Source organism: Hyperoodon ampullatus (genome assembly GCF_949752795.1).
Source record: "Hyperoodon ampullatus genome assembly, chromosome: 8".
Classification (NCBI taxonomy): Eukaryota; Metazoa; Chordata; class Mammalia; order Artiodactyla; family Ziphiidae; genus Hyperoodon; species Hyperoodon ampullatus.
The window spans coordinates 35,828,432-35,846,523 of record NC_136921.1 but is presented as its reverse complement, the minus strand read 5'-3'; the positions used below and the strand labels follow the sequence as shown (position 1 = coordinate 35,846,523).

At 46.4% G+C, this 18,092-nt stretch overlaps 1 pseudogene across 1 annotated transcript in view; it reads left to right on the top strand.

Moving 5' to 3' along the window:
• The window catches only part of LOC307057483 (aldehyde oxidase 2-like), a 64,967-nt pseudogene that overhangs the window by 25,981 nt on the left and 20,894 nt on the right, over window positions 1–18,092 (top strand). The window contains exons 12-22 of the transcript in view: window positions 250–343; window positions 2,308–2,418; window positions 3,812–3,996; window positions 4,558–4,738; window positions 6,544–6,637; window positions 8,014–8,183; window positions 8,771–8,886; window positions 11,776–11,894; window positions 15,850–15,947; window positions 16,388–16,512; window positions 17,239–17,370. The product of the transcript in view is annotated as an aldehyde oxidase 2-like (transcript). The remainder of the gene's footprint in view (window positions 1–249; window positions 344–2,307; window positions 2,419–3,811; window positions 3,997–4,557; window positions 4,739–6,543; window positions 6,638–8,013; window positions 8,184–8,770; window positions 8,887–11,775; window positions 11,895–15,849; window positions 15,948–16,387; window positions 16,513–17,238; window positions 17,371–18,092) is intronic.

Sequence of the window (18,092 nt, the reverse complement as noted above, 5' to 3'; positions counted from 1 at the left end):
AAATACGTGTGAAGGGGTTAGACAGCAGGTGGAACATACCAAGTGCCGTGGAGTGGGACCATCCATTCCTCACCCGATCCAAAGTCGCAGGTGGGTGGAGGCCTCTCACGTGGTCTGAACTGAGTCTCATCTGCAGAGCACACTGAGACTCCTCTTGACCCTTTCACTACCAGAGAAGACCATAAGCAGGTGCCTGTGGGTCTCGGATTTGAGGTAACGAATGCCGAGGCTGTAACTCTGTCTCCTTAGTCCTTAGGGGGACACATTATAAGCCGGCATTGCTATTCAGATCTGAATCCAGTTCTGGCTGTGGGCAACACTACCCTCAATCTGATATCAGAAGGTAAGCTACCCCAGAACACTCTGAACAGCTCCTGAAAAGTTTTTGTCTGTTTTTAAAGAATTGCTATATCAGAGCCCAGGTCTCTGACTCTCAATCCACCATGGGAAGCTCAGGCTCCTGGCAGGAGGCACACTGATGGAAGGGGTGGCTGATGCTTCCTTCCGCACCACCTGCCACACATACACGCAACACCCAGCCTGGACCACAGCTCAGTTAGCCCACCATCAGCCTGGGGTGGTATCAGAGGCTGACGTGAAGGCTCTCTGTGGCCTGAGGACCAGCACCTCCTTCTCTTCATGTCCACCCCCCCTCCAGTTGCTGTGTGAGAAACCACAGATCTAGTGAGGACACTCTGGGGACATCGTGGGGCCCCTGGGGGCAGGAGGAAGGCGATGACTAATTTTACATGCTGGCTGAGAGGGACGCTCCCTTGGGCCGCTCCGTGCTATACCACCCTTGTCTCCCCCGAAGTGCTCAGCCTTCACGCTGCCTCCGGCTGCTACAGGGATGCTAGCACTCCCGTTTACTGGGTGCTGACTTTGTGCCAGGCTCTGCTGGATACTTTACACACGTCACGTCTAATGTGTGCAACCACCCGGCGGAGGTTGCTTGTAGAGGCAGGCATGGGATGGAAACCCAGTCTGCTTGATTTCCAGATGGGCATGCTTGTCTCTTCTCCATCAGCGCCTCCCCAGGGCTTCTAACTCCCCGCTTCCCTTGTTTCTCGCCCTCCCTCACCCACCAAATGCCCTCCTACCGGCTGACACGGGCCCAGGCACTGGGTGTCGGGAGCAGTCACACTGCCCCTTGTGAACTTCGGGGTGTGGCCAAACAGGAATTATATTACAGGCATTGTAACCCTCCCCAGGGGATTGCTGGCTAACACAATCCCATCAGTGGGAACTGAGGAGTGTTGGGAGAGACCTACTGGCAGAGGACAAGCTCTCATGCCCCCATTCAGCTTTGTGTGGGACCCACCCAGAGGGGAGGAGAGGAAAGGCCTCACCCCTGCCTGGCCCAGTCAACTGTTTTGCTGAGTCCTCCAGGCCTGCGGTCCAGGACGCCCTTAGCTCAACCCCCAAAGACTAAGGGAGAAGCAGCCAAGGCTCTGGGGCATCAGGATAGCAAGGATGGCCCGGCCCCCATGGGGCCTTCTACACTAGGACTAGGACTAGTAGTACTAGCTGTGTTCTTCTGCCGGGGTGTCGGTCGTTACCTTTGGCTTAAGGTCTCTGTTTTCCCAGCTCTGCCAAAGCCACCTCCAGCCTGAGCTCAGCCCGCTCCAGTGAGGCCAGTAGCAGGGAGGGAAAGGTCCACAGGGGCTCCTTTGGGGTCCCCCTGCTGCCTGCCTTCCAATCAGCATACCGCTGTTGTGTCTGGAGAGGAACCCACGTCAGATTCCCTGCCCTGCTGCTTGATCTTCTCACCACATCTCCTCTGTGGAGCCACAACCACTTTTTAAAGCCAGAGGGGACTTCTCTGACCACCATGTGGTGAAAACGGGGCCGAAAGGAGGTTTTGTGAATTGTTCACTTTGCTTTAAAGGTGTGGGTATCCCCCTTAGAGGCCAACAGCGGTGCCGAGAACAAAAGGCAAATCCAATGATCTGAGCTCTGTTAATAATGGAAACAAACCACGTCTCAGCTTAAGTTACGCCCTTACCCGGATCACAGTATTGAACGAGTTAGATTTAGTTAACCAGCCTCTGCTGAAAGATGAAGACAGGCCTGACAGGCCTTGGGGACAGGAAGAGACCCAGTTCACACGGCACGTGCACTAACAAGAGTAAATGTCATGCAGCTGCTGTCACCCTTCCCCGTGGAAGGGACAAGGGCGCCTGGTCCACGGCGCGCTCAGATCCCCGCACTGCTCCACGCAGAGAAAGGTGACCTTTTCTTCTCCGCTGCTGTCATTTAAGAGTACAGGATAATCTCGCATTCCTGTTGCACCTGTGCAGAAATGTCATTTTCTTCAACAGATTCCTCTAAGCGAACATTTTCATGCTGGGTTGGCGAAGTGCAGACCTGGAGCCGGAGGGAATTTCGGAGTCTGCGTATATTCCCCACTCTCAAAAGGTAAGAATTCCGCTGGTCACTTTTGAGAGTTGTTTTTCTCTTTGCATAACTGAGTCCAGTCATCTGTAGAGATTTCAGAACAGATGGAAGGAAAATAAGGCTGCCCTGAAAACCCGTTTCCTGTCCTCTGCAGCCTGGTGCGGCCCCAAGGCTTTCAGCAACCCTTGAGCGGGCAGCTCCAGGTGACCAGCTGCGGTCGTTGCTTCAGCTGTGGGGTGGCGCCTGCCCGGCCCGTGGAGGCGCTTCCACACCCCCTCGTGTCCAATATCAATGCTGGGAGGCGGAAATTCAAGTTCTCCTGCTGCTGAATGAGCTTCTCCACCTGACCCAAAGGAGGCAGAGGTTGCGGCCAGATCTCCGCACTCCCCACCCCCCCACCCCAGAGCTGACCCCAACAGTTCAGAGAAACAGGAGTGCCTAACCCACCAGCCCTGGGGGAGATGTGGCCACCCAGCCAGCTACCGAGGGGGCCCTCTGTTCTTACTCCCTGTTCCCTGTGCTTCTCCCCCAAACTGTACCTGAATCCTAGAGGACAGTCTTGCCAAGAGGGGCAATACTTCATACACACACACAGTGATCCCAAGCCAGGAGTCACCTTGGTCATATAGGAAGTCTTATATTAAGTCATGCTTTCAGCCATGTATGACCTTCATTTATTTTTCCTTGGGAATGGAAACTTTGAAATCTGTTCCCGAGCCAGTGTGCATCTGGGTAAGGGCCCCAGACAGGAAAACAAGCTGACCAAACACAGCACCCTCGGTGGCCACACAGATGGAAACACACTCGAGGCACCGGCCATCTCCGTTAACACTCAGGCAGCACAACAGCGGTCATGGTGCCAAGGGTAAGGGGTGCGGCCATCACCATCCTGACTCTTGTCTCAGATAGAAGAGTCCCTAGTCCACTGTTGGAAAGTTCTATTCAACGCCTTTACGAACTTTGCAAAATGGAAAAATGATAGCATCTACAAGCCAAGAAATTCGGTGGGTCTCTTTCACACTTTCAGCAAATCACATTTAAAAGCACCTGTGGTGAGGACGCTCCTCCATCCTCACAGGGGACAAAGGGAACTGGAGACCGGAGTTAATGGCGCCCGGAAATAAGAGCATGTGGAAATGCCCCAGGCATTTTGTGCAGAGGCATCCTGACCTCAGAGGGAAAGTGCGCAGTGATCCCTGCTCATTGAGGGGATGGGGGGATGGGGACAGACCTTTGGGAGGACATCATTCTCTCTCTGAACGAACAGGCAGCCAAATGGTCCTCAAATTGTGCCAAGCGTCCTTTGTGTCCATTTAGATTGAGTCTAAGTGATTAATTAGTGGCACCAAGAAGCAGAAAACTTGCTCTTAGTTTTAACGTATCAAATAACTCCAAACGGCTTTTGTCTCCACAGTGGGAATCTGTGTCAGCCTTCCGACAGGCTCAGTGCCAGCAAAATGCCTTGGCCCATGTGAATGCTGGCAGGCAAGTCCTCTTCAGAGAGGGTACAGACACCGTCGAGGACCTGAGCATCGCCTACAGAGGGGTCGGGGCTGCCACAGTCAGTGCACAAAAATCCTGCCAGCAGCTCCTAGGGACGTAAGCAACAAACCCTGGACCCTGAAGGTGAAGCTTGATGTCAAAAAAAACAAGTGGGAAGATGGAAATTCCTATGTGTAGAATCATTGCTTGTTCTTTCTGTGATTTTGCTAAATGAATCCAACCTTATTTGACTTTGATTAATTAGGTGCCACTCTTTGGGTGAGGGATACAACACATATGGCCCAGGGCTGTGTTCAGCCCCAGTGCTCTTGTGCACGTCAACACTCCAGCAAACCCACACCAGGCAGCATCCAAGTGGCACCTAGCACTCCCACTGCTCGGGGGCACACTATTTCTTCCTCAGTAAAGGCAGTGTCTGAGTCTGAGTCCTGTCCAGTTCATAATGGAATTGCCCCTAATGGTCTATTTATTTAATGCCTGGTTCCAGCATGTTCAGGCTACTCAGTGCAGCCTCCCAGGCCTCAGTTTTCCTGAAGGGCTTGTTTAGGTGATTTCTAAGTGCCTATCCAACTCATAAAATGAGACTCTGGGGTGTCTGAACCGCCACCATCCAATATCTAGCACATGCCAGTAGTCACTGAGGCTGCCGTTCTCCAGGCGCTGGGGTGAGCTGATGCTGGATGAGGCCTGCAGGCTGCTCCTGGACGAAGTCTCCCTCCCAGGCTGGGCTCCAGGTGGGAGGGTGGCATTCAAGAGGACTCTGGTGGTCAGCTTCTTCTGCAAATTCTACCTACAAGTTCTGCAGGAACAGAAGCTAATAGAGCTGTTCTCTGTGCCTGTAAGTGCTCTGGCTTTTATGTGCTCCTGGCAGCATAAGCTCCCAACTTCCCCACTACTTTTGCAAACTTTCTTGTGGGCAACCTGTCAGTTCCCAGACATCCCTTCTTCCAGAACTCAGCCCTGAAGGACTACTGCGTGAGGCTCAGGATGCCAGACTGTTTTCAGTGCACAGATGTTTACCACATGCCCTGAGCAGGGAAACATGACGGGACCCTTGCCTCCTATGTGCAATTTTTTTCTCTTTTAAAATCAACTTTATTGAAGTATAATTACATAGAACAAAATGCACCTATTTAAACTCAGAGAGTTTTGACAATTGTGTAAACTGGTGTCACCACCACCTCAAACAAGAGATAGGGTATTTCCATCACCCCAAAAAGTGCCCTTTTGCCCCTCTGCTGTCAATCCTCCCACCCCTGCCTCCAGGCAACACCCCTGATCTGCTTTGTGACACTATAGATTAGTTTTGCCTATTCTAGAATTTTATATTCAATATGAAATATAAAATAAAATTTTATTTTTCAAAAAACTAAAAGGTTGGATGGTGGTGGGATGAATTGGGAGATTGGGACTGACATGTATACACTGATGTGTATAAAATGGATGACTAATAAGAACCTGCTGTATAAGAAAATAAATAAAATCAAATTCAAAAAAAAAACTAAAAGGTTTATATGCTAATATTTAAGTAGGTTCTTTTCAGAATTTCTGATTATAAACTTCTGGAATAAGTTACCAAAGCAAAATATTTTCACTCTCTTTCTCCCTCTCTCTCTCCCCCTCCCCCTCTGTCTTCTGAATCTATCTTTCCTCCCCTGACTGTGACTACAACTCTCACCCTAACTTGCACCCCTGTTCCCCAGTCACACCCCACGCCTGCAGCCCAGTGTTCCTAAACTGTCTGGTTTTCATTCATTCAGATGAAGACCCTCACAGGACTTCCCTGGAGGTCCAGTGGTTAGGACTCCATGCTTCCACTGCAGGGGGCCCGGGTTTATCCCTGGCTGGGGAACGAAGATCCCGCAAGCTGCGCAGCGAGGCCAAAAGAAAGAAAGATGAAGACCCTCACAAGCCAAATTTACTAGAATAATTCTTGCTGCCATTGAATTTCTTTTCTTTTTTTTTTTTTTTTTGCGGTACGTGGGTCTCTGACTGTTGTGGCCTCTCCCGTTGCGGAGCACAGGCTCCGGACGCACAGGCTCCGGATGCACAGGCTCAGCGGCCATGGCTCACGGGCCCAGCCGCTCCACAGTATGTGGGATCTTCCCGGACCGGGGCACGAACCCGTGTCCCCTGCATCGGCACGCAGACTCTCAACCACTGCGCCACCAGGGAAGCCCACCATTGAATTTCTTAATCAAGACCCTTGATGTGTTCCAGTGACACCCAGAGAGACTTCCCAGTTTTGCTGCTCTCCCAGAAAAACTGAGTTGCTGAGGAAAATAATCAGGATTTGGGTTCTTTGTGTTCAATGAACCACCCCAGCTCGTTCTAGAATGGCTTTTCCAACCCCAGATTTTCTTGCTTCTCCTCCTGCCTCTGCCCAGCTTGCTGACAGGCCTCTCTCTCCTCAGACTGACTTGAGGATCAGATTCAAACAGTCGGTCCAGGTCTTCCTTATGTGGAAAGGGAGGGAGGGCAAGGAACATTCACAGAAGTGAATCCTGGGAGGTGATGTGGATTTGCGTCATCCAGGCTACCCGAACCTTACGGTTTCTTGGCTACTTAAGCCAAGTCACTTTCAAAGCCCAGTTTAATCATAGGCTAATCAGCTTATCTTTATTGTTTTGAATCGCCTTTCAGAACAGATGCCGTTATTCTGAAATTTCAGACCGATTCCTAAGTGCTGTAGAAGACTTCCCGGTCACAGTACCCCCAGGGAGTCCAAAGGTACCAGGTCAGTGAGTTTAATTTAATGGAAACCGAGAAACTAAGAGACAGCTGTAGCTGTGTGAACAAGCAAGTGCTTCAAAGTTGTGATTTTCCCTTCTAACTTTCTGGGTTTTGCTAGCACATTGGCCCTTTGTTCAGGCCGATCCAGGGAGAGGCTGGATCTAAGATCAGGCCTGAGCTGCCGCTGGATGCACTCAGGGCCAAACCGACCTGAAACAGTTTGACCATCTGACTGATAATTGAGATTGTCTTCAAACTGCTGTTCTTTGGGCATTTGTTTGAGGAACAGCTAAGCCAGGAGTAGGCGGAAGGACAGAGCAGGACAGTAGCAAGGTTCAGCCTCCAGCCCTGATTGCAAATGTTTAATCTCCAGTCGGCAAGACAAGAGCCCTGCAAGTAACTGAACCCCCTCTTCTTGAAGGACAATTTCGAAAGTACCTATTATTATCTGTTAGAGCACAGCCCCTGCCGCCACCCGATCTCCACACACAGTCCACACATAGATCTTCCCTGAGAAGAGTTCCAGAATAAACACGTGCTCCCTTTACTTTTTAGTAAGTATATTTTAGGAGTATAGTTGCTTTACAATGCTGTGTTAGTTTCTACAGTACAGCAAAGTGAATCAGCTATACGTATACATATAGCCCCTCTTTTTTGGATTTCCTTCCCATTTAGGTCACCACAGAGCACTGAGTAGAGTTCTCTGTGCTATATACTGTAGCTTCTCATTAGTTGCCTATTTTATACATAGTATCAATTGTGTATATATGTCAATCCCAATCTCCCGATTCATCCATTTACTTATACTGCCAGGGATATTTTTGGGCACAAAACTATCACAAGGGCAGCCGAGGCACCTTAGACCAGGTCTGGATAGACTCCATTGCCATGTGCCCCCCATCTCCCACCAGAGGCCCTGCTCGAGCTCATAAGCAGGCTTTTGGCTTAGGTTTTGGTCCCCCATCCTCAGGAATTATGGCACTCTAGGCCTCATCATCATGGTCACTTTACGCGTAAACAGGCTGATCATTGGAAAGGTGAGAAAGCAGGACAGGGAGACCCTCTGAATTCCAGAATAAGGAGGTACGGGGCACCACTTGGGAAAAGAACGTGCCCAAAGGGGAAGCCAGAGTGCCCCTTCACCTACTTCACAATTTTGCCAAAACACTGGCCCTGTCTAAAGCACTGCCGCATAACTGAAATAACAATTCCCCAGTCTAGTTACATCATTAAATTGCCACGCTCATCTGACCCACTCCAGTGTTTGTCGCCTGAGGGTGACCGTCTGATTTCTCAATCCTGAATCAGGAGTGTTGGTAATCGGCCAGGTCACTTCTGAACATTAAAGTTTTCCAGGGAAACCCTTGTCTTTCTCTGGAGAGTGTGGATTCTCACCAACCCCTCCAAGATCCAGTCGGATGCCCCATCATGCACCTACCAGGCCTTAAACATGCCACAGATGAAGCCGTATTTTGTGGTGCCATCCCCATGCTGGATAAAGAACTTTCGATGGCTTTGGTGACCAGTACCAAAGCCCATGCAAAAATCATGTAAGTAAATGAAAAGCTTTCGAAAGGCTTCTTTAAAGCACACTTGGGGATTCCCTTGGAGGAATGTGACCATTCTCCTGAAATGTTCTAAACCCAAAGAACCTTATGGAAAGAATTTTAAAAAGGTCACCAGCCCCAGGAGGAGGAAGGGAGTGTAACTGGAAATGCCCATCATGAAAGAGAGACAAAAATCACAGTTCGGGCCCTGCTTTCATTCTAATCTCATCTCCCTGCTGCTGCCTCAGGCATGGCTCAAAGGAGTAACTCTGAGTAGGGCTAACATTCAGCCGGTGATAAAACAATGAATGAATGGTAAATGGCCACTGTTCTAAGCTTCCTAAGGACACCCCTGCCACAGCCATACTGGACCCTCCCTCCCCTCCCATCCCAGTAGCTATGATGTTACCCCAGGCCCAGCAGGGGTCCTTCCGAACCCTGCTGTATGTCAGATCAGCTCTGATTGGTCAGGGCCTATGGTGAACCAGTTGTTATATATTTTGATTTTCACCCATGCTCTATCTCTCCCTCAGGTTTAGGGCCCTCAAAGCTTGCTGATTTCTACTTCTTAAATATTTCTCTTTTTTCAGATCAATTGATTTGTCCGAGGCCCTTGAACTACCTAGGGTGGTTGATGTGATAAGAGCGGAGGACATTCCAGGCACCAGTGGTACCGAAAAATGACAAATTGTTGGCCGTGGATAAGGTAAGGTACAGAACGTGCCTTCCTGCGTGACTCTGTGCAGATAATCACCAAGGTACCACCTTCAGGTGGCCTTCCATCGCCTCCCAGCCCTCTCTGTCACTGGGGGCTAGAAGTGCCAATTCTTCCAGCTTCTCTCTACCCCTAAGGCCTTTATTCAGATGGACCTACTCTTCTGGAATCAGGAAATAACATCGAGAAAAGGAAATTTATTACAGGAAAACAACAAGTCCTAGTTTTCCCACTGTGTGCTCTTGAGTCAATTTACTCTTATTTGAAGAATAAATGCTGGAATTGACATATATCAGGATAGAAAACCCTTGAAAGATCTAGAAAGGAGAGTACAAATATACAGCCAGTCTCTGTTATTTACACTGCACTCTTTCCTTTCCTGGACTAACCCTCTTCCTGCCACCTCCCACTCACCTTCACATACTCCATTTTTAATAAAGTTGCTCATGTCATCCTTGACCTTTTAATTCAATTCTACAATCATTCATTGAGCACTTGCTTTTGGAGCCAAACTACCTTGGTTCCTGGTCTCGCTCTGCCACTCACTAGCTGTGTATCATCACCTGTGAAATGGTATCATGATACCTGTAAAATATCATTACCTGTAAAATGGGAATAATCATAGCACCCGCCTCATTGTGTTGTTGTGAGATTTAAATGAGCTGATACATGCAAAGTGCTTACAACAGTGCTTGGCATGTGAAGGCTCTCAGTAGGTGTTAGCTACTACTGTTGCATCTCAGGCTGTTTCTCTTCCAGCCATGAAACAAACCACTGTTCTTTTGGTTGAACTCCAGATGAAGAGGTTGGCTGTTATTTAGGAGCTATGTTATCTGCTCGGGCTGCCATAACAAAATATTGGGTGGGCCAAAAAGTGCCTTCAGTTTTTTAAATAAAAATAAAAGATATTTTTCATTTTCACCAAGAACTTTATTGACCAATGTATTCACCCTTTTGTTCCACTACCTTCTGCCGTTTTTCAGGCAACTTCATAATTCCATCTTCCCAAAACTTTTTATCTTTTTGAGCAAAGAACTGTCCCCGGTGCCTTTATTGTCTTCCAGGGAATTGAAATTTTTTCCATTAAGAGAATTTTGTAAAGACCGAAATAAATGGAAATCCGAAGGTGCAATGTCTGGTGCATACAGCAGATGAATCAGAACTTCCCAGCCAAGCCGTAACAGTTTTTGCCTGGTCATCAAAGAAACATGCAGTCTTGCGTTATCCTGATGGAAGATTATGCGTTTTCTGTAGACTAATTCTGGACGCTTTTTGTTGAGTGCCGCTTTCAATTGGTCTAATTGGAAGCAGTACTTGTTGGAATTAATCATTTGGTTTTCCGGAAGGAGCTCATAATAGAGGACTCCCTTCCAATCCCACCATATACGCAACCTCACTTTCTTTTATTGAAGACCGGCCTTTGGTGTGGTTGGTGGTGGTTCATTTCGCTTGCCCCACAATCTCTTCTGTTCCACATTATTGTACAGTATCCACTTTTCATCACTCGTCACAATTTGTTTTAAAAACGGAACGTTTTCTTTACGTTTCAGTAGAGATTCGCATGCAGAAATATGGTCAAGAAGGTTTTTTTCACTTAACTTATGTGGAACCCAAACATCAAAGTGATTCACATAACCAAGCTGGTGCAAATGATTTTCTGCACTTTATTTTGATATTTTGAGTATGTCGGCTATCTCCCGCGTGGTATAACGTTGGTTGTTCTCAATTATTGTTTCAATTTGATCGCGATCAACTTCAAGTGGTCTACCTGTGTTGATGCTCAACTGGACCGTGGAGCATCGTCCAGCAAGAAATCTCCAGCACGAAACTTTGCAAACCACTTTTGACACGTTCGGCCAGTCATAGCACCTTCTCCATACACTGCACAAATCTTTTTTTGCGTTTCAGTTGCGTTTTTACCTTTCTTGAAATAATAAAGCATAAGATGCCAAAAATGTTGCTTTTTTCCTTCCATCGTCAATATTAAAATGGCTACACAAAAATTCACCACTTTTGATGTCTTTTTCTAGATGCATGCTGATATGACAGCTGTCACATAGAATCTAACAAAATTGTTTCAAATGAAGTTAAAGACAACTAAGCCATCTTACGGAAAAAACTGAACGAAACTTTTGGTCCACCCAGTACCACAGACTGGATAGCTTAAAAAAGAGAAATGTATCTTTTCACAGTTCTAGCGGCTAGAAGTCCAAGATCAAGGTGTTGGCAGGTTTCTCCTGAGGCCACTCTTCCCAGCTTGCAGATGGCCACCTTCTCCTGTGTCCTCACATGGCCTTTTCTCTGTGTATGAGCCTCCCTGGTGTCCCTATCTCTTCTTCTTTTTTCTTTTTTTTGTCCCTACCTCTTCTTATAAGGACACCAGTCATATTGGATTAGAGCTCCATCCTTAGGACCTCATTTCACCTTCATTACCTCTTTAAAGGCCTTATCTCCAATACAGTCACCTTGGGGGTCAGCCCCTCAACATATGAATTTTGGGGTTGTGGGGTGGGGGGAAGCACAGGAATCACATTGTACAAAAAATACTCTCCTTATCTTTAAACTCTAAAATGACTCCATGAAGGCGACACTCGCAGACAACCCTTGACAGAGGATACAGCAGATTCAGGTCACAGCCAATCTCACATCCACTCTGGGGCTTACATTCACTGAGTAAAATGGCCAGTAGAAGCATCTGTATGATTTTAATTAATTTTTAAATTAAAATTTAAAAGAAATTTTTTTTAGCCAAGTACCTGTAGTCACATGTGGTTATTATTGGTCAACAGTGATAACTAAAACACCAGCCATTGGTAAGCTTGCACTAACAGCACTTCTACCCAGAATTTTCCACCTGCTTCATGTATGTACTTTCCGCAGGTACTCTGCGTGGGCCAGATCATCTGTGCTGTGGTTGCAGAGACAGATGTACAGGCAAAGCACGCAAAAAGCTAAAGGTAACCTGTGAAGAACTGGAGCCCATAATCTTCACCACTGAGGTAAGCAGGCTGCCTGATCTCTCCCATAAGGTTGTAGAATCAAAAGTTCCTTTGCAAACTTCTTAATGCGAGACTAATTCAGGGCTCTACTTTTTTTTTTTTTTTTTTTTTTTTTTTTTTTTTTTTTTTGTCACTGGCTTGCTCTGGAAAACTCAGCTTTCTCTGGAAGATATTACTTAAATGAATTAAAATTAGCTTTGGCTCCAAGAAACAGGGAAAAAATAGAAGTTTCTTTCTCTCTCACATGTAGAAAATCTGGAAATGGCCAGTCCCGGGCTTATATGTGTTTCTAAGTGTCAAGGGTCTGGCCTCCTTGTATATAGTTGCTCCGTCCTGCGTGGTTTCCATTCTCCAGATCACACTTTGGTCCACAATGGCTACTGAACTCTGGCCATTGAGTCCACATTTCAGTCAGCAGAGAGAATGAGGTGATGAAGAGGAGCATATCCCCTCCCCTTAAGGACACCTCCAGAAGCTGCACATAACCTTCTTAACTCTCCTTGGGTAGAACCTAGTCACATGCCACACCAACATATCTAGAAAGGGGACCTGGGAAATGTAGACTGTATTCTAGGTGGCCAGGTATTCACTAGAAATTGGGGATTCTATTACTTAAAAATAATGAGAATGGATATTGGGAACAATAATCTTTTCAAGGTCGAGCCCAAAAGCAGTGGGACTTTCATGATGAAATTCCACAGAAATTTCCACTCTCATTTCTGGGTCTAGATGATGGAATGAAAATGCTACTTCCAAAAAAAATAATGAATTTAGATTAGAAAAGTGAGATGTGCACAGGGGTTTGCATGTTCTAATTCAATGAAAGATAAGATCATAGCAATTAAGTTGAGAAAAGCTTATTTATTTCTTTGCTTGTGAAAGAAAATAAAATTTTTTCAAAGGCCCTAGTAAACCATTTGAACATTTTAAAAATGTGCCTAAAAGGTACAACTTGCTCAATATTCAAAGTGTTAAAGAGGTCATGTTTCTTGTTCTTTCTAAACCAAATCAACTCTGTTCCAAATTCCCATTTCGTCAAGTTTGCAAGAAGTCCAAGCCATTGTTCTTGGCTCACCCCCCTTCCTAGGGTTGTACTAGGATCCTAACAAGGGTTTTTTGAAATTTTAATTCCAATCCCATTTCCTCAAGGGGGAAATGGCACCCAAAGGACACACTCATGAAATATCTTGGGACTTGGAATGTTTAGAGATCTAGAGTTCCCTCCGATTAGGACTGTCCACCATCAGCAAAAAAATTCTTTTGCGAAGAAAAGTAGGTAGGACTTCCCTGGTGGCACAGTGGTTAAGAATCCGCCTGCCAACGCAGGGGACACAGGTTTGATCCCTGGTCTGGGAAGATCCCACATGCCACGGAGCAACTAAGCCCGTGTGCCACAACTATTGAACCTACACTTTAGAGCCCAAGAGCCACAACTGAAGCCCGTGCGCCTAGAGCCCATGCTCCGCAACAAGAGAAAAGCCACCGCAATGAGAAGCCCATGCACTGCAACGAAGAGTAGCCCCCGCTCGCCGCAACTAGAGAAAGCCCCTGTGCAGCAACGAAGACCCAACACAGCCAAAAAATAAATAAATAAAATAAATAAAAAATTTTAAAATCCTTTTATGTGGCTTCCCTGGTGGGGCAGTGGTTGAGATCCGCCTGCCGATGCAGGGGACACGGGTTCGTGCCCCAGTCTGGGAAGATCCCACATGCTGCAGAGCGGCTGGGCCCGTGAGCCATGGCCACTGAGCCTGGGCATCTGGAGCCTGTGCTCCGCAACGGGAGAGGCCACAGCAGTGAGAGGCCCGCATACCACAAAAAAAAAAAAAATCCTTTTATGAAGAAAAGCAGGTAGGACTTCCATGGTGGTGCAGTGGTTAAGAATCCACCTGCCAATGCAGGGGACATGGGTTTGATCCCTGGTCTGGGAAGATCCCACATGTGTGGAACAACTAAGCCCATGCACCACAACTACTGAGCCTGCGCTCTAGAACCCATGAGCCACAACTACTGAGCCCATGCACCACAACTACTGAAGCCCGTGCGCCTAGAGCCCATGCTCCCCAACAAGAGAAGCCACCGCAATGAGAAGCCCACACACCGCAACGAAGAGTAGCCCCCGCTCTCCGCAACTAGAGAAAGCCCACGTGCAGCAACAAAGACCCAACACAGCCAAAAATAAGTAAATAAAATAAAAAATAAATTAATTAAAAAAAAATAAAAGTAGCTAAAAGAACAGTCATATATACCAATACTCATTAATCCATTCATTCATTAACGTGACTATATATATGAGAGGCAGTATAGGGTACTAGTTAAAAGCACAGGTTCTAAAACCAGGGCTTCCCTGGTGGCGCAGTGGTTGGGAGTCCTCCTGCCGATGCAGGGGACGCGGGTTCGTGCCCCGGTCCGGGAGGATCCCACATTCCGCAGAGCGGCTGGGCCCGTGAGTCATGACTGCTGAACCTGCACGTCTGGAGCCTGTGCTCTGCAGCGGGAGAGGCCACAGCAGTGAGAGGCCCGCGTACCACACACACAAAATAATAATAATAAAAAATAAATAAATAGAACCAAACTGCCAAGTTTGAATCCTGGCTACACCACTTCCTAACTGTGTGACCTTGGGCTAGTTTCTTAACCTGTCTGTGCCATGGTTTCCTCATTTGTAAAATGAAGGTAATAATACCTACCTCATCGAGTTGTTGTAAGACTAAATGAGTTAATATGTGCAAAGCACTTAGAACAGTGCCTGGCACATGTTGATAGTTAGTACTTGATAAATATAGCATATATTATAATAAGATTATACTACCCTAGGACACATTTATGGGACGGCAATAAACATACTTCCACATGTACTATGGTGACATATTGAGACCTTGGTTTAGCAAAAAATGAAAATTTCAACTATATTCTTCATTTTCTGCTGCTTTGAGAAAGCCAGTATTCATTATTAGGCAAGATCCTTCTGAAAACTAAGCCCAGGCTTGAAAGCTGCCTCTATCACTTATTTGAAGTGTGACTTTGAGAAAGTTATTTTAACCTCCTTAAGCCCAGTTTCTTCATCTGGAAAATGGAGAGAATAATAGAATTCACGTGAGAATACATGTAAATACACTGTATATTGTACAGTGTTTGACACAAAACATGCACTCAAAAAATATTAGCTGCTTTCCTTATTCCCATTATCGTCATTAGCAAGAAAGGCGATGGACTTAAGGCCATTGGCAAGTGAGAATGCAGGAGTCAGATGCCATTGTCAAGTGTGGAAAACACCTGGATCTAAAGGTTAAGCAAGGATCAGCTGTCCCAGGTCAATCCATAGAACCACAGGACAGGATGGCTTCCAGTCTTCATGTGTGAGTCAGTTCATGTAATTGTCCAAAAAACACCCCTAGAGCAAAGGGCTAGAAAGGCCCTTATGAGATATGCCAAATACACAAAGAAATGAACAAACTGCCTACTGTGTCTGTTGGGCTTTCTTGCCCAGGAGATGTGTTAGGACGTTAGTCTTCTCCCATTAACGTGGTCTCCATCCTATATGTGAGCTCCCTAAGTCTGACACGAGTATTTTTATTCCAGAAGAGGGGAAAAAGGGAGCGCCCTGAGCCTCGCTCTTACTGCATTTGGATCTATCACTTGTTCCCTGGAGATCTACACTGAAAATGAGAAATGAGTAGTTATCATCCCGGACCAGCATGGTGTCCCCAGATCTCAACTCTAAATGTTTCTCTAATCCTTGTTGGTTTTCTCTGCAATTTAGAAGGTATTTTCTCTGACATCTCATCTCTGCGGGGGGTCTGCTACTCTAATATGTGCTCCCCTGCTTGCCCGACTCCTTTGTGTGTCTTAGCAGATGGCGATTTTCGGGAGTTTACTGGTTTTTGAGTAAGAACAAATTGCCATTGGAAGAAAACAGTAAAAAGAATTAGCTCTTTTTCTCCCTGTCACTCAGGATGCCATAAAACACAACTCATTCCTGTGCCCTGAAAAAAAAACTTGAACAAGGAAACATTGAGGAGGCATTTGAAAAAGTCGATCAAATTGTTGAAGGTAAGTGACTCAGGATGTTTCACAGAATCTTTGCGCAACGTTCTTCTGAAGCAGTCATTGAGAACATGTGACTTCCTCTCAGAAAGACCATCTTCTAAAGTCTTGGCATTTTGCCAAAGTTCTCTTTTCTCGCTTCCTTTCAAATTGGCTTATGTGTTGTTTTGGGGGGTGGGGGTAGGAAGCAATAGAATAAACAGAATAAAAATTCCTAAGACTTTGATTAGTCAAGGACAGAGTGAAGAACGGAAGCAGACACTTTCAACTTGTTATCCAGAACCGCAGTCTCTGAAACAGATGGCCTCAGTTGTCACAGGACAAACGCCTGATCCATCAATGCCTTGGTCAGGACAAATCCAGCTGGCCAGTGCACGTCTCACTTGCTTTTGAATTCCCCAACCAGCATACAACTTCAGGCATTTCCCTGTGCTTGCCCTTGACAGGAGAAATCCATGTTGGAGGACAGGAACAGTTTTACATGGAAACACAGCAACTGCTTGTTATTCCAAAGACAGAGGACAAAGAACTGGACATTTATGTGTCAACACAGGATCCAGCCCACGTGCAGGTGAGGTCCAGGATCACCCCCAGCTTCCTAATTGTGTCATGGCCTTCCACCTCCACAGCCTCACAGCTGGTCACCATTTTACCTGCCGAATCTTAGAATCCAAGTATTGGACATCAGCAGAGCAGCTACGACCCCAGAACCTTTTCTGATGTTTTCTGGTCTTGTCAAGTAAATGAAAGAACTGCCACAGCCATTTTCAGTTTGAAGTGTACGTTTATGGGCTTCATGCTTAAATATGATTGTGACTGGATGACAACACTTAATTATTTCCATACTTGATTTTTCCCTAAAGTAATCACTACAGGTAACCTTTGGAGTAAACACATCACTTCATAGCACATTTTCATTTCCCCAGTCATAAAGTGCTCCAGGTTTTAGCTGCAAACATATCTTCTTCTTTAGTAGATTGTCAGGTGTTCACTAGCTCTCTCACCTTGCTGGGACTTTAGGGGTAGGTGTTTGTCTAAGATCCAGGTTCTGACAGGAATCCAGGACAGTTTCCCTTTAGGAAAGTACCATTTTTCTGCTGGAAAATCTGCTGGAGACTAACAATGTTTATAAACTCAGTAGAGCTCTGAAAGACAGATTCAGACTATCTCAGTTGTTTCTTTCTTTGTCTTTTACTGACAGTAGATGTTGATGAATTTTGCTGTGATGTTTCAGGAAGCAAAAACCTTCTTTACCATTTCACTCTTGTAAACCTTTCCCGTTATCTACCTTTTACAGAAAACAGGGTCCTCTACTTTAAACATCCCATCAACAGAATCACCTGTCATGTAAAACGAGTGGGGGGAGGTTTAGGTGGGAAGGTAGGAGGACCAGCTGTATTGGGGCTATTGCAGCTGTGGGCACGATCAGGTAAGTGCGCTTGGGGACACGGGAGGGCGTAAAATGCACAGAGCTGAGGGCAAATCAGTGGCCTGAGAGTCACTTGGGCTGCTGTCATAACCACCTGAGTGTCCTTGGGCAACTCAGCCTCCTGTCTCTTTTTCTTTATAATTGTAGATAACACCCACCCTCCTAGAGTTATTGGAAAAGTCAAATGCACATAGAACTTTGAATAGGCTAATTTGTTCTATAAAGGAAAAGCGGTATTATTAGTTGAACACCTCCAGAGCTGACGCAGCCCCGTCCCCGAGCTTCAGGGAAGGTGACCCACTTAGGGGTGGGGCAAGTCACCTGCCCAAGTGGAGTGTCAAGGGGGAAGGCTGCTCCCCAACTTTTCCTTCCTACCGTCAGCTGAAGACAGAGTGGGGTGAGGAAAAAAAGGCTCCCACCCTCTCCCTCACTGCTCCTGGCAAAGGCTTGCTCTGCAATGTGTGCTCAGTGGACACATGACATCCTCAAAGAGAGCCTCTGGGCTGACCTCAACCGGAAGTCTTGCTCCTTCACTGTTCATGCTGTTCATGGCGCTGGCTTTTCTATTCCTCATTCATTTTTTTTTAACATCTTTATTGGAGTATAATTGCTTTACAATGGTTATTCCTCATTCATTTTTTATGGCTGTTTTTTGTTTTGTTTTGTTACTATGTCAAAGGCCCAATCAGCCTGCAAATTTCAAAGGTCCTGCTTCCTCTGAC